This window comes from Channa argus, chromosome 10, assembly GCF_033026475.1.
Source record: "Channa argus isolate prfri chromosome 10, Channa argus male v1.0, whole genome shotgun sequence".
Classification (NCBI taxonomy): Eukaryota; Metazoa; Chordata; class Actinopteri; order Anabantiformes; family Channidae; genus Channa; species Channa argus.
Genome location: NC_090206.1, coordinates 15,081,382 through 15,108,093, shown reverse-complemented (window position 1 = coordinate 15,108,093; position 26,712 = coordinate 15,081,382). Strand labels below are relative to the sequence as shown.

General features: G+C 39.9%; 1 protein-coding gene across 2 annotated transcripts in view; it reads left to right on the top strand.

Annotated features, from left to right (window-relative positions):
• The window catches only part of pcdh11 (protocadherin 11), a 122,228-nt gene that overhangs the window by 22,566 nt on the left and 72,950 nt on the right, over positions 1-26,712 (top strand). The window lies entirely within an intron of this gene.

The following is a 26,712-nucleotide window of genomic DNA, read 5'->3' as shown; positions in this document are numbered from 1 at the left end:
ACAGACAGAAAACAGCAGAGCAGAAGCTTTTTTTGGAACAACACAACTTTTTTTTGTTGTTGTTTCTCCTCCACGAGAGCTGATAATGATCATTTGATAATGATAACCCTGCTATTATGATGTACAGTCGTGCACAAACACAGGGTTGAACATATCTGAGAGGAACATTGATGCTAGAAGGTACAATAACCACCAATCTAACATTGTTATGAAGTGTTTATGCATATTTGATCCAAAAATACAGACTTGAAAGGCATTAAACAAAGTCAGAGTAGAGACAAGAGAAAATGTTTAATTGCTTATCAAAGTTGCTTCACATTTTAAAACTGAGAGGGAGCTAATCAGTTCCCTTGGGGGAAGTGTCCTTGGTGATTTGAGAAAATGATGCACACTCAAGTAGAGCATTCTCGTATAGAGAGTGCATAAATGTCAACTTTCTATTAATAGATAAATGTAAACCTGCTAAATGCCTCTTTCTCACTTAAAAACAGAGAGCTTGAGTAGATCAGAAGGTGGCTGTATCTCTTTCAGCTAGATAAATTATGGTTTGATTTTTTTTTTTTGTTATGCATAATTAGCAAATAAAATATTGTAAATGAACCATAAATAAATACATTAAAAACACAGATCAACAAAGCCAAAGCATTATTGAGTCTTAACATTTGTGCATGAAGAGTAGGCGATAAATTGATTTTTCCTCAGCTTCGGAGTACAAAATCAAAGATGAGAAAGAAGGAATGGGAGGAAGGGGAAAAACTGTATTATACCAGCAGGAGTTGCCAGTCTGGGTTATAACAGCAAATGTCTTTGGCATGTCTTTGGACCGTTTTATTGTTGCTTTTCTGTTCCCACAGAATTGTGAAGTTGTTTTTGTTTCGCTTGTGATTTTGGTCAGCTCGCAATAAGTGCATTGCCAGTGATTTTTATCATCCATAAAGAGATTTTAAAGGTTGTCCTATGGTTGTATTACAGCATGTCACTGAGGGAAGTATTTCCAGAGTTTCTTTGCTGACATATTGATTCATGATTTATGAGGATGCAGTATTCGATTTCATCTAACAGGCCAGGAAGCTAGTTATATGTAGAAAGTTTGATTACATCTAATGCAATAATATGTCTGCAGATGGTGCAGCATATACAGACACACACACATGCAGGAGCTCACACACACAGCAATTCATTGTGGTGTGATGGTGAGACTATCCATATGGTCCTCATTAATTGTATTTTTTTTCACTTTCCTTATTTCACGATTCATAGTATGGCTGTAGGGTTCTTCAAGCAAACGTGCTATGTGCAGCAGTTTCCTGTAATATAAAACCTTTGGGTGCATTGTAATTATGAAGCAGTCATGTTTATTGTTAGTCATGAAAAATAAGCTCTTAGATAAATCATAAAGTTCACATAAAGTTTGTAATTCTAAAAGAAAAAACATACACACACATATGGTTGGTGACATTCCACAACCTTGAAAATGCAATCAGTGCAATCAGTTAATCACCACCTACTTTCCGTCTGAAAGTAGGGGGTCTATCATGACATAAGGCTAGAAAAAAGTCCTTATTTGTGTGGATGACATTGCAAATGATCTATGGAGATGGCAAAACCCACTTTTCTTTTTTCACATTTATTTTACAAGTCATTCACATTCTCCACTTAGATTACCGCCAATCGCTGGAGGCAGCATAGAATGACAATGCAACATTACAGATTGTTTGAGCTTAAGTAATGTTGTTGTTGTCTCCACTAATTTTTTAAAGCAATGTGCACAATGAAATATGAGCTGAGCTGTGCATATTTCATATTTCTCTAAATTTATTGTGATTGAAAATCTGTATGAAATGGCTAAGAAGTTACAGATTTGAGCATTTTGGTAGTGGAGTCATACTTTTGTATGACTTTCACACATCTTTTACTTTTGTCATTAAACAAACCCTTTTTTGGTATTTCTGTTTCACTACCTCTTCTCCGAATGTTCAGGTGTAAATATTAAATATGCTTTAAATTTAAATTTAATGTTAAGGGTGTCTATGGGGATGTGTAGGTCAATTAGCTAAGCAGCAAGCATGTTCAAGATATGATGTGAAGTTGTCCTGAAGCAATACTGACTGTCTAAGCAGGGGCTGTTTATGCATGTGGTGTGCAGTGGTGCAGGAAACAAGAAGATGCTGTCTTTCTGTTGCACTCCACTCAAGGCAACACTCCACACTACTGCTGCCAAATCTCTGCCAAACTGAATAATTCAATCATCCCCCATAGCTGCGGCGGTCTAGCTACCTTTGTGTGTGCAACAATCAAATCAGTGTGGAAGCCCGCCGAGTGGTTCTTTCTGAGACACTGAGTAGCTCTACAGCCTGGAGATTGTTTCCATTGAAAACAATTCTGTTGATTAAACGAGGTGTGACCATGGAGCGAGGATCTGAGGAACATCGATTGCTTGTACAATTGTTTGTTCCTTGTTAAAAGTGTGATCTAAAGCAGCGGTTGCTGATAGTGTGCAAGGAGCATACCGTATGGTTTGCTGGTGTGCCTTCAAGACACAGTTTTTCTGTCTTCCCAAAAACATCCCAGCCAGAGAAATCCACCCTGATGTCTCGCGTATGATTAACAATTCCCTTATGACAGACAGCCATATAAATGTTTGGTGTAGCAGATATATGGATGAAATGTAGTTGCGAGTGCTTTGGCGTGACTTTGGCAGTGGCTGATTATTTTTTTAAATGCATGTACCTCCAGTTGTCACAGCAGGGATAAGTGAGATTTACAAGTATTCTTTAGGAGACACTCACCATCCCCATTGCTCTCTCCCCACCCCTGTTTGAAGTAATCACATGGCTTCAACCTCAGTGTTGTCCATGTAGATTTAACACTAATCTCTCCGAACACAAAGACAAATACAGCGAAGGGAAGGCAAAATCGAATTTGCAATTTTTGTGTATGTGTCTGTGTATGCATGTGTGGATGTGTTTATTTATTTATTGAGCTATACCAGGTCACTCATGGTGCATTTTGAAACTAAGGTACAGTCACGTAGCGGTTGTTTGCATTGAAATTCCACCCTCATTTTACTCTCTTTGAAGCATACAGTGGCATATCTGCCCAGCAATCTATCATGCTGCTGGGGCTAATAAATGCAGTTTTCAAACCCAGCCACATCCCACTGTGGGTCATTGTTCAACACTCTGTGATGCCTTCAATGTTGTGTAAAGCAGAGTCTCTTTCCTGAAGGGTAATGGAGCTGTACGACTAAATGAGTTCAGTCTCAAACAGTCAAAAATGAACGAAAACTGTAGCTCAATACAAAATCTATTGTGTGACAACAAGCAAACAGTATATCATCAGAACAACCTTTCCTGGAAGTGATTTTTTTGGGAGCGAGTTTCAGCTGAAGAGATTCAATCATTATTAAGAACATTTTCATGGATGCAGCCATTGCATGTTAGGAAACTGAAGTGGCACGGCTCAAAGGTAGCAACTTAAGACATTGTCCAAGAAGGGCTGTCTGTGTCCTCCTTAATCCTGGTAATCCTCATACAGAATTCTTGATTTGCTTTTGTAAAGAGATTGGGAGATGATAAGATGCTCGTCCGCCTCCTTAGAATAGCTGATAATCTGGTTTGAACAGAGGACTCAGGGGGTATTTAGTCTGCCTTAACATTTGCCCAAGCAGATGGCGCTGACGGGGGAAGGCGCAACCTTACACTCCGACCCCTCCCCCTCTGCATGGTCCACTTCTTATTAAAAAAAAAAAGAAGGAGAACAGTGGGATGATAATCAATGTTGTTTATTTTGCTGCTTGACTCTTTAAGTACTTTTAGCCAGATTATAGGCTTTTGCAGGGGATAATCGGGAGACCGCAGACAATTGCCTTTTTCCATGCTGACAGTATCCCCCCTCAAATGCGTAAGGAAGGCGATTTAAAGTAGATGCCGACTCCTAATTCCTGATTAGTCCCATTGCAAACCTTGTTAAAATTAACTGGACACCGCGCTAATCACTGCATTTCAAACACCCCCTGTTCCGGTGCAGTAGACATTGCATATCCGCCCGTGAGAAGACATCCCAGGAGTGATATCTCCACAAGTACTCGTGTTTGAAGCTGCAAGTTCACCAGTATGATGACACACACACTACGAACCCAGAAATCTACTCCAGGGTAATTGTAACACTTCAGGTCTGAACAGTGAGCGTTCTGGCCTCTTCTGAGACAGAGGCAAACCATTTCTCGTCTATGTTGTAGAGTAAAAAAGAGACAGTTCTTATTTAATTTGCACATGTCATTGTCAGTGTTTAAAATCACAATACATGTCAAGACATTCTTATCTGCTAAGCTGAATGAATGTAATGTCACTGTAACAACTACTAGAAGCAGTGCACTGGCCTGTCAGTGACACTGGAATTAAAATAGCTCTGATTACATGCAGTGTGTAAGTGTTGGCTTGCCAAGCCCACCTCTCTAGTCTCATGCCTCTGGCAATCTTGTGAGCTTGCACTGGACACCTGCAACAAAAGCATCTGACTAATAAGATCAGCCCATTGACTAATTGGCTTCACATGGCATAAGTGACTTTTAGAAGGTTTGGAAGGACTGTTTAACCAATGCATTTGATGCTTTCACATCTTTCTTTGTCTCAGCAGTTGTGTTCCATAACTGGATATATTACATAGCTGTCAGGCTCAGTCTGGGGCAGAGACACAAAAGACAAGCAGAAGCCCCAAAAGCATCCCACTCAAACATGTAGCAAAGTTAATCCACAGTCGCAGATTTTCTTAGCTTCCTTCTGCTTCATTCAGTGACAAAGCCAAAGGGTACAAAGTAAATGGGCGAAAAACACTCTGAAAACACTATCTGATGAAATGAAAAGCAGGTTGTGCAAAACCCACAAACAATATAAATTATAACTGCAACTGCATCCACAGCTTGATATCTTTGTGTCATACTTGATACGATTAATGCAGCAATTACAATGTTCTTGTCATGTGTTGCAGTGTTTAAGTGCTGTAATATGTCTTATGAACTAGAGATGCACATGCAGACTGGTTGTGTATTAGTAAGGCGGTACTGTATGTGTAGAGCCATTAGCAGGGAGCAATAAACGGTGAACCACAAAAAAGCAAATGCCAGTCAGTGGTAACACACATTGCATAGCTCAATCTAATGTCTTGGATCTTTAAATGTTGGGACACTTAGCTCTTTGAGTACAAACCACGGCATTAACTTACACTGCAAACAAAAGCAAACATGTCTAAGCTTTTAACAAGGTTTTGACCTAATAACCTTTCTTCACCAGGAGCAGATCTGCTTTCCTTTAGATGCTTTAACTGAATAACGTGTTGCTTTTAATATACAGCAGGTAGTAAAATATAGTTATGGCGCTGGGGATCATATCACACAATAAAGCTGAGATATAACTAGAGCTCGATGAATGGAATGATAATAGAATCAGGGATGTTTTCAAGAGACTTCCTAAATAATGTGTGTGATATCATCTGATAGACATAAAGAATTTATATGTAAAAAAGAGCAGCAACTCATTCCCAAGATCAGACAGACAGATTATTACATGTCACCTGAACAGGTTTTTGTTGCACAGGTCTGCATTACTTGACTGGTCAAACAGTCATAGCAAAGTAATATGGCTTCATGGCATGCTGTGCCATGAATTTAGACTGGGATTAGTGCTTTGCTCACACCTCTTGAGTTGCCCCTTTCCAGTTATGACTTGGTTATAATAGTCATTTAAAAGAAACTGGCTTAATTTAGTTTCTTTTGATGTGATTTTGGAGTTTCTCTTCACGTTTTACAAATAAAACTATTAAGACTGCAGTAATTCTGGTTTAAGGTCTTCTTCTCCACTAAATATTCGCGCAGCCAGTTCAGCATGATTAAAATAATTGAATTAGAATCTTTTCTTGTTTTGTTTTATCTGTTTTTTTTACTCTTTTTGTTTTTAGGAGCACATGGATATAGACTACACTATGGAAATGCTATGCACTAACAGACCTTTTTTTTCTCCCTCTCTCTCTGTGCATCTGTCTGGAGTGAATGCTGTTACATGGTCTGTTTTCAGCAAAACAGAAAGACCTATTCATCCAGGAGCATTGCTCGTATTACGGACAAATTCACTACATATATTGCCTATTCTGCCCACATATATAATAGACAGGCACTGTTTTTGATGGAGCACACAAATGTCTTCAAGCCCTGAGGTAATGGACAACACTTTGGTGAATTGTGCCGACCTTATTGTATTGTGTGAATGATTGTGTATGCTCCCTCAGTTAATGACTCTGCCCAACTTTGACTTTGAGGCAGTGACCTGAAATAAGGCACACAAGTGAAATCTGAGCCTGGATGAACCTAGAAGTGATTAAGGTCACCCAGACACCACATTGTTTGACCCCTCCCTGGTCAGACACAACGACCAGTGTCTGCAAATCCTTTAGGAGTCTTTTGTGGGATTCCTCCTCAACACAAACACTAGCCATTGATAACATGTTTGGAAAGAGTGCCAGGATGATTAAATACACCTACAAGGCAGGCCCTGATTTTTTAGTACTCTATTGTCCTGGGAGGAGTAAGAAAACATGTTGTTCCTTCCTAACATGACATGTTTTTAGATTTCTGGTGACCAACCAAAGTTCAACTTTATAAATAGCCTAAAGTATTTTTTCCCCAACACATTCATTTCTGGATGTAAACAGCTTATCTAGATGTGTGGTAAAATATTAATATTTTTTTATATTTCAATTGGCCCTCTTTGGCTTAGACTGGACAGCAGTATAATAAACGGTGTAATCAATAAATGATGCACTTTGTGCTGCTACTCATGTGTCCAGTATTGCTATGGACTTGCAATGGGTGCTGACTGCACAAAGGGAGAATCACTGAGATCACAAAACGTTCAGTGGCAACTTTTAATGGAAGTGCAAAGTAGTGCAGTACAATGAGCTAACTGAGCTAATGCAATAAGATAAATATAAAATATGCATCATCGAATATGCACATCCAAGTGCTTAAATATGCATCACATATAGGGAAACATCAAGTGAATGAAGCATTGGAAGCAAGGCTGCCACACAGGATCCTGGATTCCTCTTATATTAAACTCCTTTTGGCTTCTAGTTTAATAAATTATTTAACACAGTGACTGAAAAGGATGAGTTTCCAAGTGTCATTGACACGAAGCATCTTTGTCTTAATGCTATGAGGAAAACACGCATAACATGAGATCATTTCTGCGTCTTGAGGGTAGGGTGCGCCGAGTAGATCTCTGGCTTGTTTTTGTGTGTTGCTATTCTGCTGGGGATCAGTACACCGCTCTTCGCTACAGCCATGATGCTCAGATAAAAATTACTCTTCCTCTGGTGTGCTTGTAAATCAGAGTGGAGGGATATAATGAAATAATGAAGTGTGCCTCTGCTTTTTCCAAGAGAGACCATTGGGACCCTCTATTTTTAGACACAACAAAGAGATTGCCAGGGGTGTCCAGTCTCTCTGGTTAAGTTAGTGAGTTTTATCCACTTGTCAATGTACAACTGCTCGTCTCAGTGCTTGGACACATGCTGGGAAGAAATGGAGGCCAGTGTCTCCCTCTAGACAATGACAATTAAGTCTCTGTGGGATTCGGTGGTTGTGTGTGTCCATTGGTAGTCATTCTTTGCAACCTAACACATGATGGACTTCATTGGTGAGATCAGGAAAGTTGATTTTTTTTGTTGGCTACATGCGTGGTAGCCGTGTAAGGTGACCCTTCCCCACCAGCAGATAATGCTTTGTCACTCAGAGAAATATAGCAGATGAATACTCAGCACAATGCTGGAGCATTTGTCATCAGGTGTTCTCTTTCTAATGGGCTTACTACAGATGATCCAGGTCAGACAAGTACAAGGTGCTTTACACCAGCAGTTAAGAACGAATTCTTAAGAGGGATCACAAGATAAACCTCCTAACATTTTAGATTTCATTGTGTAAACGGTAATCTAATTCTCACTGTACCTTTAACAGTTACTCCTGCCAAATGTTATCCCTTTTGTTTGCGGTGCTCTTTCTAAATGTTTCTGTCCACGCAATGACATGTAGGTTGTGTCTACTTTTATCCCTGAGGACTGTTCAACCATCGATTTATTCAGCCAGAACTCGGTTAGAGATATATACCCATAATTTATTTTAACACCATTATCTTTGAAATGCTCACAACAACATTTGACCTTGAAAATATGAATTTGCAGATGCAGCAAGACTGGATCTTTGCAAAGTCAGATATATTATGGGATCCTTGGAAAGAAGGAGGGGTCAGTAATGCTGCCATGTTTGCCTTTTGGAGATAACAACTTAGAGGTCATTTGAATGACTCAGTGTAATGTGGGTCATATGGCCTTATAGCCTCAAATGCACTGAGCTACCAACTTCTTGGCATGAGATATTTCCTCTCTAGCAGGATTTTATTATATGACTGTGGCTAGTTGCTTATGTATGGATGATCACTCTGTTGATTATTTCCAGAGTACAGGGCCACACGCATGGGGCTGGTTGATAACACGAGGGCCTACGTGTAAAAATCCGGGAGGTTTAGAATGAAAGTTACAGTAATGTGTGTTGTCCTTCTATAAGATTCCTCATAAAAAATATTGTATGCCACCTGAATGGAGAACCATAAATGTATCCTTAACATTCAGAATTAGTTTGCCTCCAAAACTAACTGTCCTTGACTACTTTAAAAGGAAAACATAAAAGGCAGTGCATGTCAAGACACACATTCCCCAGCAAAGTGAAAATTCCTGTCTCTTATCTGTTTGATTTTGCACTTAGGGATTTTTTTCTTCATCTTTTCTCTTCAAACATCAAGTGCCAAAGTCATTTACATGTGCTAGGGGCAACCAGAGTTAAAATACAGACATACAACCTACTGCTGTCTACAGGCAATGTGTGAAGAATATAAGGAGAGTTTAATGTATTGGTAGTATGAGGAAACAGCAGAAGAGTAAACAGAAAAGAAGGGGAAACTGAAGGAAGGAAGGATGAGTAGGAGAATGAGGGAAATGAGAATGGTAGGGGGTGTGAACAGTGAAACACACAAAGGGTAATTCAATTTGACTAAAACTCTCTGTCGCTTCATACAACTGGGGGATTGCCCAAACCACCAAAATGAATTAAAATTCATGAACTATTGAAGAGTGAGCTGACAGTAGAAATGGAGAGTATGATACAGTTTTATTAAGATTGTTTCTTTCTAATCACAAATAAATGAAGCTATTACTATACCTTAAATTAAAAGCAGTATTGTTCCCACAGAGACATCTGATCCCATGTGTAACTCATTTAAGACCGATTTAGGCCCGTATTGAGCTGGCAGGAAACTGAAATTAGGGTAGCAGAGCATTTCGCTGCATAGCATTGTCCAACTCCTGTGGGCTTGGTTCACTGTCTTATGGACAGCAATGAAAGTTTTTGTACTTGAAAACCATATTTACCAGGTAAAAATAGGTGATGATGAAGCTAACTGTAGGGCTAACATTTCTTCGCCCGAGTTTGTAATCTTAGACACGCTCATTGATGTGTACACAGTGGAATCTGGCTCAGGAAGGACACACACAGCCCATTGTTCATAATTCTTCCCAAACCAGATGAATCACAAGAAAATCCAGTGTTTGACTTTTATCCATCCACAATATAAATAACTAATTTATCAATTATGCTTAAAGAGGCATACAATGGGCAGAACAGAGAAAACTGTGTAGCTGGGATAATCCCTTAGAAGATTTATCCTGACGTTGCCTTGAGGCGAATAGTGGGAGCAAGAAGCTGCCTCCCTCTCTGTCTCTCTGTCTCTCTTTCTCTGGATACATAGTCACTATCACAGCTCCTCATCAGCCCTGTTTAGTTATATTGCATTGTGTACTTTAATATTCCAGACCAGTTAATCCGTCAAGTGAAGAGATTTAGCCCAAGATTACAGTGATTCGATGAACTTTCAATGATGCACTACTCATGATTAGCCCTGAGGCACTGTTCCTGATGCACTTTATGTGCGTTTGCATATATGCAGGTGTTTGTGTGTGTTAAGTGAGGTGGCTGTCTACAGCTATCGTGTGGGCGACGTTGACTGCTACAAGATAGCGAGAGCATTGCCATCGATGGTCTGACAGCCCCACAGCTTCCCTCAAGCTACTCAGGAGATACTGTAGGCGGTTTGTATTCTAAACGCTAATGACAAAGCATAGTCAAAGCACATAATCCCAGAGAGCTTAATTTTTCTTAATGCTGTCTTAAGTGAAACAAAACATCTCTGTGTGCTAGCTGTGAGAAAAAAAACGGGACGCCTGATTCTTGGTTATATAGAATTGAGCCCTAATTGCAGGTTCAGACCTGAGCCATGTGGTGACCACCAAGTTGCGAGTGGACTAGTTTTTCTGTGGTCTGGAACGTGAACCTGGTAACTTGACCTACAGTACAGGCAGAGGTCCAACATCGTGGGCCACCGTAGTGAAATTGCACCTCAGGATTGCCCAGGCCTGTTGTGAAATTTTAGTATGCACATTTTAACCCAAGGTGAGGTGTGTTGCCTGGCAACAAAGCAAACAAGCCAGCACAGATTTGGATAACATCTGTTTTCAGTTCATGAATTCTATCAGTGGGAGCATTCTGTATGTGCAATTACTTGAACCAATCACATGCAAAAGCTTTTTCAATCTGGCTCCTTGAGTGCTGTCACTAGTTATTACAGAGCGTGCTATTTAGCAAAAGTGCATTTGCAGTTTGAAGAGCATCCCAAGATATTAGTGGCATCTAATTGCATTACCTGGAGGAGACTGATGGCGCCAGTTAAAACGACTGGCCCCAGTTCAGACTGTGTTGAAGGCAAGTGCTCCTTTACAGGTTATACGTCATGTTTCTGACTGGAATCTTTTGTCGACTAAGTGATTTTCTGACAGCTTTAAGCTTCCACTCACCTCACCAAATACCCCTATCCCCTAAGCAATCATACATCTTAGCATTAATCCACTTTCATCCATGTAAAACTAAGACAATGACAGAATGATAATGACAGCTAATGCAGCCAAATTTTGATTGCACGCTCCAGATTATTTCTCAGTAACTCAGTCCTGATTGATTCATGCAGTCACGATTGTTTACCTGGCAGTGGTATAACATGTTCCAAGAGTGCAATTCGTATTTATTCAAGCAAGCCACCAGTGAAGCTCACTGCAGTAACTCTCAATTTCAGCCCTGAAAAAGCCTGATTTGAATTTGGAAGTTCTTTATGATTTAATTTCTCTTAAATAACCATCAAATCTTTAGGTCTTATCAGCAATCCATTACCCTGCTAATATTTCCTGCATAATGAACAGAAATCTCCATGTAGCTTCTCTTTGCAAAGATGACAGAAAGAAATTGCGCTTCAAAATGTACAGTTTCCATAGGAACAAAAAAAAGTCATCTCATGGGCGGCTCAACATCATTTTCCAAAGGCCACAGGCAAATCTTGATGACTGAGAAGACAATAAGGTGAAAACTGCCAAGTGACCCTCACAGGAAATGTCTATAGCACCTTCTGCCTTCCACTTCTAGATTTAGTAGGGACTGGAGGGGTTTTTACCTCACTCTCTACACGTAGTCCAGTGGGACTGTCGTCTTGGGAATAGCATGCCAGTTTTATTGAGCAGGGAGTGGCGGTGGAAAGAGACAAGAGCTCTCATAGATGCCTGGATGTTTTTCATATTAAGGTGCGTGGAGAGGCTTAAGATCTCACTGGTGAAATGACTTTTTGGTATCAAAATGCCAGTTAAGGTTGCATAATTACGGTAACTGTGGCATATCTATCTGTATTGTTGGTTTAAGATTTGATCACACTTGTGCTACTGCCCTCCCTCCCCTCATCTCATTTCACTTCTATTCCACCTACACATTCCTCTCTTCCTCTCTCTACCCCCCTTGTGCCACTACTCTTCATACTAATTCCCCAACCTCAAACTCCTCTTTTTTTCTGCCTCACTTCCTGCAGAAAGTAGAATGTCTATGGGCATTTATAGTCACATTGATATGAGCAAAGGATGTGGGTAATAAATCGCTTTCTTTCTCCCAATGAGCCATAAGAAGTGGTGATAAAAACAACTTTTTCTGTTGTTGTGCGCTTTTGCCTCGTGAAGTGAAAAAAAAGAGCTCTGTTTGAAGTTCAGATTAGTCTTCAGGGAGTCCCACCTATTGGGACTGTTAACCTTTAGCCATTCAGCTATAAAGCAAGTGAGTTCCATTAAAATACATAATGCATGAAGTGCCGAGATTGCATGCCATTGATCAGCACTTGAATAAATTGAGTTGAAATCCTATTAACATAACCAGTTACACATAAAGTGAGATGAATAAAGTGCACTATAACAACCGGCAAAATTAGCTACTATCAGACACAGTTTTGTGATAGTTGTATCGGTCCAGCTTACTGAAGGTAATTTAGAAATAAACACTAATGAAATATAATTCCAGATATTTGGTACATTTTATTTTTTGAACGCAACAAAAACCTAAGTATAAACATGCTTCAATTTACAGTGTATCTGTGTATCAAACACACTCACGTCCTTTGGGATGTGGCCACAGTCATATGTGATAATTTCTTCCATTAATAGATGTAACTGGTTTGGTCCAGTGCCATAACATCAAATATTCATTACCAGCAACACAGTTGTAGTAATGCATTGCAGCTTCCAAGGCAGCATCTAGACTCATGGTGTCTGTCTGCTTCCATGTGTGCATGTGTGTGGTAACAAAGATGCCCCCCTGCCCCCTACAACCACTCCTTACCATGAAGAAATTGCATGCCCCCCACTTTTAAAGCAATTAAGACTTACCCTGTCATCTAGACAGGTAGCCTCTGTCTCCAAAAGCGCACATGTGCTAATGCAATAAGTCTTTGTTGGACTAACATGTTTTTTAGAAATGTTTTTTTTTTTTATCTTTAACACCCCCTCCGTCTTGTATCAGAAATAATTAGGGCAATTAATTCAGGTGGCTACCCAGTACAACATATGTGTTTTCAGATGAGGTGCCGAGGAGACTCTGTCACCGACCCCGTGCAGACTGGGAGATGACCCAAATTAAAGCACGTTTCCTCCCCACCCACCGCTCCCCCTTCCTTTTTTACATCCCCCCTGCCACTTCCCCCACACCCCCATCCCCTGCCCCCCTTCCGGTGCCATGCCAGCCTCCCCACAACAATGCCAGACAAAGCTTGCCAATAGCAGCAGCTCCTTAATGAAATAGTAATTGTGACTGTGACTTGCATGCATCAGTTGCTATTCTGTCCTGTGTCATTGCACAATGCAGAGAGAAGTCTACAGTTCCAGCTCTGTAATTGCATTAATGTTTAGTGTCACACCTCTGTGTACAGTTTGTTTTCATTACAACTTTACATTAATTGTGATTGTTTTACCAAGTCTGTTGCTTTAATGTTTAAGGTCTTAATATCTTAAGTGCACATGTATTTGTAGAATTGCATTTGGTAGAGTTAAACCCAGTGACTGAGATGCATGAAGCACATTTAATATTCCCTAAAGAAGACTTGTAAGAAGATTTTTGGTGGCAGTAACAGCTGTTCAGAGAGACACAATAGTGTGGAATATTAAAGATCAATATATCATTTATTTCAGTGGGAGTCTATAATGGCTGTGCAATTGTACGCTCCATTACTGGACACAGGGGCCTAGACTGCTGACCAGTCTCATCTAATGAAAACAAATGTACTTGCAGGCTGAAGAAAAGAAATACACTACACCACAGTTCATGTTCCAGTGTCATTTGGTATGAGGACTTTGGCCCTTGTCTATGCAGAACGGCAGGCTTAACAACTCAAGTGTCTCATTATGTGTGGGCAGGGAAAGAAAAAGCAAAAAAGTGTCCTAATAGCAGATTTCTGCTGAAACTGAAAACCAGATTGCAGTCAGAAATGTAAAATATAGCACAGCATATGTTCTCTCTCTCTCTCTCTCTCTCTCTCTCTCTTTCTCTCTCTATCTATCTGAATTGTAGAATTTTCATTTTACTACAGTCTTAAATAGTCCGGATACCACATTTGTAGAGATGTTCCAATGAAGTGTCTTTTACAGCTCTTTTATCAGAGCACAAATGAGATCAGGACTATTATTTCCAAAGTGCTCATGCTGATCCAACATCAGTTTTAGCTTTAGATCATGCCGAAAATGGAAGAAAAACAAGGACATATTTAGTGATCCCAGATCAGCACACCTCCTCTGAGAGGCGTTTGATGAGCACAGCTCTAGATTAGATTAGAGGCCTTGCACTGATGAATGTAATCCATCATCTTGTAAGCAGCGGAAATTTATGACAATTTAGTTTCAGTAACTCTGTCATAAGCCCTTAGCTTTTAGTTTTCAGAGTTGCATAACTACAAACAGAATAAAGAAGTACAAATGAATGCTCGTGGGGTGGCATGTTTTATAAAACTTGGGGGATTTTGATATGTGGCCATGACAGAGATTGAAAATACATTGTCTTTCTACAGTAAAAGCGCCTTTTTTCTATTTCCTGCCTCTTCATTCTTTGTTTCACCTTTTGCCACTCCACTGCAGGCAAAACAGAAAGTGTGGCGGTTCCATTTCATCAACTAAACTTGGAGATAAAACACGTATAAAACTGGATTTTTCACCACTTTATTCCAGTTTGTGAGACGACAACTTCTTTGAACTTGATTTTATCCCCCCATGGTGCAGCTACTGTGTAGCCCATGAAATAAGTCTTCTTACTGGGCACCAAGGGATTGAATTGATCAGCGTCTCAACACATTTTTTTTTTTTTGTTATTCATGTCATATTTCTGTCAGGTGTGGCAGCTCATCAAGCTGAAATAATGAGGCCACATTCCATGTTTGTGACAAAACTCTTTAGATATTTATGTGATGATGAATTCTTTTGTAAAAAAAAATTGGTGTTGTGATTATTCCAGCAAACACTCTTTTACTGTGTGCTCATTTTGTTTACATTTAGAATGACCAGTAAAGTGTAGCTTTTTCAGCCACAATACTGTAATTAAAAATAAAAAGATGAAACTAAAATTCATGTTTATGCAAAAGGTTGAAACCATAAATTCAGCAAACCAGTTTATAAGTGGGTGTATTAATTTAATTGAGGCAAAATCTGTTGGGTGACATGATTGTGGGATGTGGGCGGGGAATTTTCCCTGCTAAGGAGTTTAAATGTTTATGCTTTTTTTGTTTTTTTTTTATCCTAATACCCATTAAGTGGCGTTAAATAATGTAATTTGACACTGGAATAACAATTTAAGAATACTAAAATCAAGTCTTACTTCTCCCTGCAGTGTGATTATGGTGTTTATATTGTAGCAATAAAAATATCCCATGACATCATGCTCCAAGAATAATTATGGTACATGTCAGTATACTTAGAGTAGACTGGAGTACACCGCTTAACAGTGGTTACTGGTGTCTCAAACACATCTCGAACGCTGTGATAAGAAAAGCCATATCACATATCCATTCAAGCACTTCATAAAAGAAGGTGCAGGTTTTGGATGAACTCTTTGTATGCTGGTTGCACAGACAACAGCTTGACAGTTAGTTTCAAAGAACATCTTAGCACCTGAAGGGAGGTGTGCAAGTAAGGAGAGAATCACAAAAGTGGTTCAGTCATGCACATCACATTGTTCCTGTTTTATTAATCCCTACTGTACATCTCTGCAGCACTTAAAAAAGACTTTAGCTGGCACCCTCTTACTCACATCAAAGTCAACACTTGTTTGTTGTGTCATCATTAGAAATAGACATTTGCCCAAACAGCTGACAGTAACGCTTCTAATTATGCAGGTAGGAGTTTTCTTTGTGCTCAGTGGAAAGAAATATTGGTTCCTGTCAAGTTACAGGTGGAAAAAAGCAATCGAGTGAGTGGATGAGATTTCAAAATTTGATTTCCACAGATTCTGTCGACCTAATTCTGAAATATGCAGTTCAAAGTAGTTGACCCTGTAACAGTTTTGACTCGGCTCCACAAATGCATTAAAATGTCTAAACTCCAATAACATCTAAATGTTATTGAACCAGGTTTTTCTAATCCATTCACATCTGATTGCTGTAGCTACACTTTATTGTTTTGGGAACTGTCTGAACTATTTACCTATTCATTGTACAAGACATTGCAGAGGTGACTTCTGTGTAATTTACCTATATGTGTCACCTCCTGTTTTGTTAATAGTTGATTTGAATCATATGCCTCAGTTTGGTGAGCGTCACATTAAAACTTAATTAACTCTCCATCTACCACTATGAGGAGTTTGACGTGAGGCGAATGCCGAAAATGCACAGTAGGGAAAGCTTTGCAGAGCATGCCGTGCAAAAATCACACTAATTTAAATAATTGACATTATACATGCTGTGTTGAATAAATAATTATATAAATAAATAACACCTCCGGATCATAGCTTAGGTTTCTCATTAGAAGGCAAGCTGTGCGTCTTCGTGCTAAGGAATGAAAGTCAAGTGAAGCAATTGCAATAATTACAGCAGCAAGAAAGACATGTGCACGCACGTTTGGAGGGGTGGAGGCTTAACGGAAGCCAATGAGGAGGGAGGCGCTGACTGTCTACAGGTGCCTCTGATTAAGGGGTAATCTGGGCAGCCCTCCCCTTTCTTATCTTTGCAACGAGCCCTGCTGCTTCTGGGTGCCTCGAGCTTTGTGGCTGCCCGTCGTAATGAGCTCCACAGACACACTGTTGATGCCCTGCAGGACAGTCCCTACAGAGCCATAATGAGCCCTCCAGTGTACCAATTCACCCCCCCAGCCTCCAACATGGGTGGGCACTGCTTGTTCACCAAACCTTTCATTGCCACCATCCACTTCAACCCCCTTTCAGAGGTAACAGAATCCCCTCTGGGTTCACTGTGATGTCCCTGCATGTGTGGTAGGAGGGATGGCCCTGGGCCCAACTTTGGCATCAATCACTTTATATCGTGAGTGGGGTGGAAGGCAGAGGCGGCGATTGGGATTGAGTTGCGGCGAAGATAGAGGGGAGGCACGAGACTCCGGGATGGAGTGCTGGGTGAAGAGTGAGGACAGCTGAAGTACCCGGGGAAGGAAGAGGTAAATGATGTATAGACGGATAGAGAGGGTGAGGTAGCTGACATATGGAGTGAGTGTGAGAAAAGGAATGAAAGATAAATTGTACTTTGAGAGATCTGAGAGGGGGTGACAAGAAAGACAGGGAGAGAGTTAGAGAAGAATATCAGGGTATAATGAGCTCTATGGAAGAGGGTCGGTAATGAGAAGGGGAGGAGTGTCAGAGTCCAAGGTGAGCAAAGCTAGAGGGAGAGGGAGAGGGAGGCTCTTTGCTAAACAGCAGTCCCTCTGTTGGTGTTGGGGTGGATCTGTGTGTTTAAGAAACTGCACTGCTGTGCTTTTGCTCTCTTAAACAACCAGGAGGTGGGTGAGAGGATCGGCGGGTCTGACCGTGGAGCAGGGCTTTGAAGCTGCCTCATGCTGAGAGAAGCTGTACTGGATTTTAAAAAGGCCTTTCAAAAAGAAATAAAAGAGAGAGAGAGGGAGAAAGAATCATGGACAAAAAGAAATACAAACCAGAAGGACAGAAAGAAAAACGATACATACACTTGACATGATTCATACATAAGCTTTTGCTCATCTATATTTATGACAGTTTGTAAAATTAACATAACAATTACCTTTTTTCCACAAGCCTGTATGCAGATAGCAAGATGGCAATCATGAGCGTGGCGTAGCATTCATTAGGATTATTCACCATCATTAATTATGATCATGAGAAGTTTTCATGGTTAGGAATGCTTCCATCTGTTTCTCAAACATAGTTTCCTTTTGCATTAGAAAGGCAAAAAAATGGAGCAGCATGTCTTCAGTCATGTATTTTCCCGTGTCTTGCATCTACGGATGCCGTCTGTGTGTGTACGCTGGCGTATGTGAGAGTGTGTGTGTGTGTGTGTGTGTGTGTGTGTGTGTTCTTAGTCTCTTGTGACGTTCAGGGGTAAAAAGGAACTCATCACCTTTTATCTGTGCTGCATTTATTCTACACTAGCAGTGCAGCAGCTGTTGCAACCATGTTTTTTAAACTGTTGTAAACCTGGTACTAAAATCTTTTGCTTCTTCAGTGGAAGATAGACAGATCGGTAGTTGCTCCTACCAGCACCTGAAACGACTACATTTTTCATTTTCTGAAGAAATACACTTGGCCATGGAGTGAGAATGCCACATTATATACTGATACACGATAGATAGAGTAAAATAAGAACTTTTAAGACTTTTTGCACTACAATAGTTACATCTGTTTCAGAGAGGATTAGCATGGTGGGTAGAATTGAGCAGTGTGTCTTATTTTAATTGCAGTGTATTTTAAATGACTTCCCATTGCTCTTCTTCTTGAATACAACCTCTGCGGGGCCAAAAACGGTCTTTTCAGAACATGGTTCCATCTGGGAATAAGGATTACATTATTATTATTACTATCTTGTGAGGGATTAAGGATTTGTCTCAACCAGTGACTGTTGCCCTGCAAAATATAAATAAATCACAACACAGTGACACACAGTCTACTGTTCAGACCGTGAAAAAAAGAAGTCATTAAATCTTAAAAAAACAAGGTTTACATCCTCTGAACAAGGACAATGTGCTCTTTTAAATGACCACTTGTCAACTAAGGTTTAAAATACGTGAGTGTTAGAGTGATGTTTGGCAGTCCAGCCACAGCTCCAGTCTCAAGACAATTTTGGAATATCAAAATTGGTATTGGGCTTAGTTTTTATGTATTTGTGCCACATAGAAGTTAATTTGTCAATTATATATATATATATATATATATATATAAAGAGAGAGAGAGAGAGAGAGAGAGAAAGAGATGAATAAAGTTACCTAAGACAAGTTACCTAAGCCATTTTGTTCCCTCAGTTGTCCTTTGTTACTGTGTTTCATCAGACCTTGTTTATCCTAATAATACAAACATGTGATAAAAGGCCCCATCTCTCACAGAAAGATGAATATGTATAAACATTAAAACGCCATAGACACAGAATAAAGCACAATACTCAGTGAATGTTAGATTTCATACTGAGGACTTTATAGTACTAATATTGGTACCATTACTTGCTTTCACATGTGTCACTTGGCTTCAGTGCAGTTTACACAGAGGGGACACCATAACAAAGCACTGCCCACAGCCACAATTGACCTTTGGGGTTCTGATCCCTTAATGTGTTTCTCTGTGTTGGTGCTGATAAAGCCTTCCTTCGCCTCTGTCCAAATCTATAAAGCTTTTTCCAAAGATGCTGGTAATGTGGAGTGAGGGACACAAATATCCTCCCCATTCCATGGTCATAACCTCTGCCTCTGCCATGTCTAATAGGTGTTGAGAAAGCTTTGGATGCGTCTCTGTTTGATAGCCTGCTGATGGTTTGGCTTATCATTTAAAGAAAATGTTTGTATTGAGGGGGCTGGGTAGAAACCAGATTGTAATTTTTAGTGAGGTCCACTCAGGAGGTTAAGCCCGAAGAACAAGAGCATCTACTAAATAGCAATCTCTAATAAAGTTTATATATTTGTATAATCATACTGTACAATGAGTCTGAGCTAGCAGGTCATTGTCACCACTTGCCTAAAACGGTAGTTGGTACTGGAGATGTGAAGCTGAGTTTTTTTGGTTGGCCTGCAGAGATTGTAATACATGCTTTTAAAATTATAATCTATGATTCTGATTTCTAACAAATTTGGTCAAATTTAGCACAATCCCATAATTGTCCTCTTCTTGTCCACAAAGTGTTTGTGCTTAGAAAACACCATGTACAGATGAGTTTTGACTTTTAATTTAGAGTCCAAAGATATTTAAAGTCAGAACCCTGAGATCAATGTCAGTATTTTGAGAAAATTCAGGACTCCTAATCATTTTCTGTACTCCTAGCTCTGCAAATGGGAAAAATGAAAGTGGGCTGGGCCAGGTAATTGCAGCTTATCAGCACAAGGAGCCCTCCTACTGGAATATAGTAGAGAGAAAAAGAGCGGAAGAGAGAGAAGAAAAGAGGAAGAGACACAGATGAAAGTGCCATTTCAGTGTACAGAGATGCAAATGTTTCCTTAAGCTAACATAAAAACAGTGCATATGCAGCTGGTACAAATGTTGTTTTATAATCAGAAGTAACAAAAAAGTGTATTAAAACAGTTATAGTAAAATATTGAAAATTATATTGGTGCAAATGATCACATCCCCCTTGACGAATTAATACAAAATTGACTTTAATTAGATTCTGAAGTTGTTGTCAGCTTTGTCTTAAAAGTGTAGCTCAGCAGAATCCTCTGGCTCTCACTAATGACATATACCTGACTTCAACCTGACTTTGATAGGACCATTTGTGAGTAATTTCTCTAGATCACCTTGATAATTAAAAAGAGCAAACAATGGCTGTCTACCTTTCCCAGTCATATCCGATCCTGTCAGCGGGTCTGGCTGTCAACCAATGGACTGGATTATATAGTTATTTATTTATTTATTTACTGACCTTCACACCAGAGATCGGACTTCACATATGAATCCCATCTATAGTTAAATATACAATATGTCCAATATTTGAATAACATTTATTTATCGTAGAAATGTGCTCAAAAACTTAGTTTAATGTGGAGAGGTGCTAAAAAGCCTTCTGTGACCCCGACTTAATGAACACCACTGCAAGCAGTGCAGACATTCACTTGTAAATGTTTTCGAGTGATGTTCCCCCTTCTAACCAAACACAGAATTTCAATTATTTCGGAATGATTAAGAGGGTTTTGAGGCTTTCTCGTTTATTGTAATTTCATAACGACAACTACCTGAAGTGTTAGGCAGAGCAAGATGTAAACAATATACATTTGAAACGTCATTTCTTAAAAAATGTATTCATGGTTGGAGTTTAGCTCTATAGAAATTAAATTTTGATAAGACACGAATGAGTAAATAAAGTAAAGACATGTGATTATGCTACTTTTTCATGGCATAACCTATTTAACACAAAATGGTATACAAAATAATGCTGTTGATATGGTCTTGAGGCTTAGATCTTATTATTTTTTTAGAGTAAATAGAACCTACTGAACATTATATAAATAGAAAAATGAAAAGTCTGACTTTATGAAATTCAGGACCATCTATCTAACCCAGATAACATGTCTTAAGTATGGCTTAATTGCATTATTTTACTCAGAAAGAGCAGTGGGATTCATAACATTAGTTACCTCCTATCTTTCCTCCTGCCTTGTACATTGGGCTTCAGCAGCCCACTGCTGCTTGGCGAGAAAACTCTCCACTGAGGTTTAACGCAACCAATGAGATTATTTCTGCTTGCACAGCAGCTCTGTCTCTGAAAAATGTTTGTATAGCTAAAGCCCCAGTCTGCCTACATGTCCTGGTTCATGTGTGGCCATATCTCCCCAGACTGGGGTTTTGGTCGAGACCTCTCTGCCTTCTAGTAATGTGGAACACATGCCTGGCACCAGCAGGGCCATGTAGAGAATGGCACACAGCTGGTTTGATTGGGTTTTGGCCTTAGCTGCCGATGTCTCTGCCATCAGTGCTCAAGGAGCAGTCAATGTTAACTGTGCTCATACGAGGAAACTGGAGCCTTCCTGATTCATTCTCAGTCTAGTAGTGAATCATGCTCAGACAGATAAAACGCTGGTGTTGTTTTGTGAGATGGGTATCAATGTCTGACAGAAAAGCTGGGGCTAGACATTCCTCAAGCTCCTTCAAGTCTCAATCCCAGACAAATGAAGGGGTCTGTTTTCAGAGAGCAGATTGTTGGGTTGACTATGGCGGCTGACAGCATATTCTCCAAAGATAAGTACATCTACTCCTGTGGAAATGCTGTAGCCATGCGCACTTTAATCCTAAACGCGGCTGCAAAAGACTGCAATGCAAAAGCACAGGGGTCTGAAAGGTTGATATTGAGCACCTCTCCTGAGAGAAGGGTAGGCTGCTCATCAAAACAGAGCAGCATCTCTATAATTTGCGAAACAGAAGATGATTAGCATACATTTGCCAGATTTACTTCCAATGGTGTCATGCTCTTTTGTTCCTCAAATGTACTTGTTTGTAGCACCAAACTCACACAGCCAAGATGTTTATCATTCTGACCTTATTGTCAAAAAGACAGTAAAGTATCACAGAGTGGATTTGCTGATTTATAGCACATTCTCTGGGTAATTTAGCTTGATGAGAACTATTTATTTTCATTTATCAAAATAAAGTTTTGCCTGACCGTGAGACGCAGTCAATAACAATGTGCAGCTAATGTAATCCTGAATACAATTAATGCTCTGCTCACCCAACTAGAGAAAGAACTGCAGTAGTAAATTGGTTGACTGTTGCTGATAAGCTTAACAGCAAAGCAGCATCCAAGCGTTTGAATGAGGGCATTAATGGGTGTTTAAAATGGGAATAATGAAGTGAAGACAACAGGGTAGTGGTGCCTCTTGCTCTTGAGAGGAATGTTTGCCAGTGGAGGAAAATGGTGACTAGACTTACTTGTAAAGGACATCAGCAGATAAGTAGTATTGTAGGTTATAACTTAGAAAATACTATAATCACAAACAACGTGGAGGAAAAAATAAAAAGCTTAGCCTCATTCCAGGATAATTGTCTCTTTATATAAAAACAGCAGCTTCAGACACTCTCGTGCATTCATACGCAGATACTCAGTCGTGCAAAAACGTGAATTCAAACACTCACGCAGATCTCTCTTAATCTTTTCGGCGCACACATGTGCACGCTCATGCCCACTTGCACAAAAAATACACGAGCAAGCACAAATGCAGTGCACAAGCACAAAGCAAATGTCCTCGCAAAGTAGATGAGCTCCATTCTGTGTCGAATTGAAAGCATCTGCAAAGCCAGTTCCTCTCAGCCGTGGAGGCGTGCATCAGCCGGCAGAAGTGCCTGCTTGGTGTCCCAGGGTGGCTCGCGTAACACTTGGCCTACTCCCTAGCCACTGCCTGGATCAGAGAGGCCCACTGCTATCATCCAGGCGCTGGCAGCAGTGAGGCTAGGCTTAGAATGACAAATTGGTTAGAGGGAGCGAGTGACGAGAGCAGGCCAAGAAATATACTTTGAAGAGAGAAATGCATTGTGACAAGCATGCCACATTATATGGTCAAGTGTACAAGTCTGACTCCCGCCATGTGGATTGATCCTGATCCCAAAGACACTTAAATGAGGCGAGGCTCTCTCATCAAGACAATGCCAAAGTATTTATCTTAGAAAGTCACCCAAAATATTTCTGGATTAGTGAGCTTTTCAGCGCACAGTCTCTCGTCTCGTGGCCTCAATTTGTATCAAATTGCCCCACGTCTCCAAACTATCTGAGCGACAGTGTTCAGATTTTAACAGCATTGCAATATTCACAAATGTCTAAACACACATATAATTATATCCAGATTAATCCAAGAAGACCTCTCTCTTTAGAAATCAGGAAATTTACATAACTCATTTAAGACAATTACAGAAATAATCAGGAAAACTTCATGTTGTTTTTATAATATCATGCTAATATGATTCACAGCGATGAATTATTGATTCAGAATACTTAATTCGCTATTTAAACAAACTGATCATTTTCCTATCACCAGAAAGTAATGGTGTTTACAGGTTGGCAGAAACAGCCTTTTCGAAAAAATGCATACTAGGGAAGAAGTAATATGTTTAATAAATGTTGTTATTGTTTGGCACTGAGGTGGAGCTTGAACTTTAGTGAGAGTGCAGAAAAAGTGTGGCCATGCTGCAGCCCTACTCCCCTGAAGGTCACTCACTGCTGCTGCCAGCATTTGGCCATAATATGAATACTTGAAACTAAGAGAAAATAGTAAAACTGCAGGATTATTTAAAGAGAAAATTGGCATGGAATTGATACCTTATCTGAGAAACAAAATAAGCCACGCGTGTGTTACAGCACACAGTAGCTCTATCGCTCAATTTGAAATGGCATCAGGCTGTGAAATATTGGCCTTTGTGTGATTGTTTTCTTTAGGCGTCAGGTTTCCAAAAATGCTAGAAAGCGTATATAAACACTTTCTTGACATGTTATCATAAACCCCTACAGTATATAATTTGGCTGTTGTTAATCTGACTATTGCATTTATCAGAACAAACCGTGATACCATAGACTCTGCAATGTGTTGGAGGTCCACTTGCTTCCAGACTACGTGTGACGATTACAAATATAAGGAAATAATAAACATAAATGCCATCAAAATGTCATAAACAGCTTAAGTTTAAGGTAATAACCATAAACCTAATTTAAGCATGAAACTTTTTTTCGCATAAACACATTTTTCAGTCATACTCATTTGGAACTGATGTGATGTAACTAACTTTGTTCACAACACAGCAGCTTTTTCAGGTTGTAATTACAATGCTTTTCTGCAGGCTTGTTGGCACCTTGGTCAAAGGCAAGCTCCTGTGTGCCTCTAGGACTCCCTCTCATGTAAATTAGGACCACTTTCGTTGCCAAAGCAATCATGACATTGCACTGGTGCAAGGCTAGGTCTGCAAATAAGCCATGTCAGAAGCACACACACAAGACACCGGATGTAACCCTCTTGAATTCCCTCTCTCAGCAAACTGCACAGCCATACCAGTTGGCATCTCCAGAATTTAGTTTGAAGTTGTAGAGTATTTTACTTTTGTTGTTGAATTGCTTTGCAAATGAGGCCCACCCTGGCACGATTTCAAAGAGCTTGTGCTATATGTGCAGCTTCCTTCAGGCACTAGTTTCTGAACCTTGATTATTCTGTATGCATATGCACAGTGCTGCACTAAGCTCACATGGAAGACTAGATAAACATGCCAAGCTGGGACGAAGATGGAAGGCAGCATGTTTATGTCTTGTCAACCTGTCTGTATGTTGTTTCTGTGCTCCTCAGCTTGACTGACACGGTTTATCTCATAACATGGCAGATAGATAGTATGAAAGCCTCACAGGTTTTTACCCATTAAAATGATATTCAGTTATTTTTGATGGGCTTTTTTGCCTGAAACCACGCCTTATAATAATCCAAGGTTCGAGTGCCATTCATATTGAAATGTTATGTTGCTTGAAACCACATCAAAATAATTGTTTTGATATGTCCTGTTTCTGTTCTGGCAATGACATTAATAGGGGGTGATTGTACAATGAGGATAAAGAAAAATGTTTGAGGTACGTTGACTAAATTTGAGCCATGGATCCCCTGGCTCACAATTATAGGGTTTTAGTCTGGGCATCATGGAAAAGGCATTGCTTTGCAATACAAGTGTTGCACATATTGCGTGTCCCTTTGATTGCATGTCCAAGTCACCCACTAAATAATAATAAAGTAGGGATTGAAACACTGCAAAATAGCCCAAGGCTCAGAAATTGCTAATGAACAGCAGCGGGGTGCAGCTGGGGGTGCAGTGAGGGGTTAGGCAACTGAAACCTAACTTCCTGTTTCAAAGGCAAAAAAATGATTGCATTTTTATACTCAAAAGATCTGTGCCATTGCCTCAAAACACTACTTGTATTACTGGCTAAACGTATACGCATTTACTGTAGAGGACGAAAACAAAAGATCAACCCTGGTCTCCTTTTTACCGGACATAAATGTGCTAATCAAAAACGTCAGCACATGTCAGCTTTATCTTCCACAGCACTTGCTTGTGCAGATTACCTCTGATAAGCAGTGTGAGCACGAGCTCCTTCATCACAATATTACAAATACACTGCATGTGTTTTACGCTTGTTACACTCTCTTCTTTCTCTGCCTGTCAGGAGCTTTTCTGACACTGCAGAGAACCATCAAGTAAGGGGAAATCCATGGAGAGAGGATAGAGACAGAAGGCAAGAAAAAGGGAATATATTTGGTGTTATGAGCTGCAGATCAAAAACGTGGCAGTCACATGATCAAAGGCATTCGATAATCCTTGAACTACATTGCTCCTTTAATCCTAGTGAGAGAACTATGTTTTATTGGGGGAGGGGGGGCACAATGTGGGGGTGGCAATAAATCAGTAACTAGCTGTTGGAAATGCAGTTTAGTAAATGTAGCACAACACTTTTGAGGGAACAGTATAAAGCCTCCTTGTGTTTGGGGGGACGGAAAGCTGAGCCGATGGGGCTAAAAACACTAATGTGCCACAAGCCCCTGTCCACTCCCAGCACTGAATAGTGGTCTTGTTTTTTCAATCGGCTTGTTGGGGAAGTCGGTGTGTTGAATGTGACCAGACTGCTATATACTACATCTGGCACATAAAAACATAGCGCCAGTAACACAGGTTGTGGACTAGGGTTTCTTTAAAACAAGATGCTTCCTGGTTAGTTCTATGGCGTATTTCACAAAGTACATTTTAAAACTTATATCCAAGACTTGGGTGATCTGGAGGTTCTAATAATTCTTGAGGAGTGTGGCTACTTGAAGTAACTCAAAGGTACCAAGGCACAGCAAAATTGATCCAAATCAGCATGTCGCCAACAAAGCAGACAAAGAAACATCATGTTTCAGTTATCTTTCCGTTTCCTTGGATAATAAAATTTGTTATATATCATACAGTTTCGCTCTCTGGGCCTCATCAAATTACACCAGCCACCCCAAGTGCTCTGAAAAGACAAAAACATCAATATGTGGTGTAATCCAAGGCTCTCTGTTGCAAGACTTGTCAATAGTGTTTCCCTATCAGATGCAAAATGT